The 1423-nt window shown below is 47.8% G+C and overlaps 1 pseudogene; it reads right to left on the reverse strand.

Annotated features, from left to right (window-relative positions):
- Positions 1 to 270: 270 nt before the first annotated feature.
- On the reverse strand, positions 271 to 940 carry LOC112616859 (annotated as a pseudogene).
- Positions 941 to 1423: the final 483 nt, after the last annotated feature.

The raw sequence follows: 1423 nt of genomic DNA on the forward strand, positions 1-1423 counted from the left end.
CGCCCAGGCTGGAGTGCAGTGGCCGGATCTCAGCTCACTGCAAGCTCCGCCTCCCGGTTTACGCCATTCTCCTGCCTCAGCCTCCCGAGTAGCTGGGACTACAGGCGCCCGCCACCTCGCCTGGCTAGTTTTTTTGTGTGTTTTTTAGTAGAGACGGGGTTTCACCTTGTTAGCCAGGATGGTCTCGATCTCCTGACCTCGTGATCCGCCTGTCTCGGCCTCCCAAAGTGCTGGAATTACAGGCTTGAGCCACCGCGCCCGGCCGAAAAGAACACATTTTTTATGTGTTAAATATCTTCCAGGAACAACAGTTTACAAGTATTCATTTGTTTAAATAAACACAACTATTTTCCTTCTTAAAATGTAAACATCCAGTAAATAAAACATACATGATATTCCAGGTATAGAAATATTAGTAACTCACTTATGAAACAGGTGCATTTTGGTATATTTGGTGGTAAGGTTTTTCTTTGTCTTATGTATAAAAGTACTTGCACAAAAAAACAGGCTATTACTATTTAAAACTATTCCTTCACCCAGTTTCCTCACTCAAGTAGAAACTCAGGAATTTCTGTGATTTTCGCTATAGGACCAGGCCACAGGAAAGGGCTAAAATATCTCTAATTAGAGCTAGGGAAAAGTGTTTTCTTGAGACTTGAAGGCAGTCATTCGTCACTTTGTGCTCGAAGGCATTCCTCAGTGAACTTCTCTCCTAGAGTCTTCAGAGTAAAGCACAGGATCTGGGCTCCCGGAAGGGGTTACTTCCGGCTGGAACACCCACCAGCAGGGCATCCTTGCAGGCATTCTGCATACAGTATTGTTGAAGCTCTGCGGCTGCCTGAGGGACCCTGATCCTCTCCATGCCAGCCTCCAACTTGAGCTGCTCCACCAGGTGCTGCAGGGCGCTCGCGCTAGCGCTGGAGGACATGGCGGCAACACTGGGCTCTGAGAGCCGAGAGTGTTTTCTGTGGAAGGCTCTGAGCTTGAGTCCTGCTGTCTCTTTGTCAAAAAGGGAGATTAGCAGATGTTAGAGAGATGTTAAGAATATACCAGCATCATCTGGAGATTTTCTTTTTCTCTCTCTCTCTCTTTTTTTTTTTTCCTTTTGGAGATAGGGTCTTGCTCTGTAGCCCAGGCTGGAGTGCAGTGGTCCAACCATGGCTTACTGTAGACTCGACCTCCCAGGCTCAAATGATCTTCCCACCTCAGCCTCCCGAGTAGCTGGGACTACAGGCACATGCCACCACGCCCGGCTAATTTTCTTGTAGAGACGGGATCTCACTATGTTGCCAGGGCTAGTCTCAAGTTCCTGGGCTCAAGCGATCCCCCCACCTCACCCTCCGTAACTTCAGGGATAACAGGTATGAGACACCGCACCTGGTCTGGAGATCTGGAGATTTTCTTCTTCTTTTTTTTTTTTTTT

The sequence above is a fragment of the Theropithecus gelada genome, unplaced genomic scaffold (assembly GCF_003255815.1).
Source record: "Theropithecus gelada isolate Dixy unplaced genomic scaffold, Tgel_1.0 HiC_scaffold_11289, whole genome shotgun sequence".
Lineage (NCBI taxonomy): Eukaryota > Metazoa > Chordata > Mammalia > Primates > Cercopithecidae > Theropithecus > Theropithecus gelada.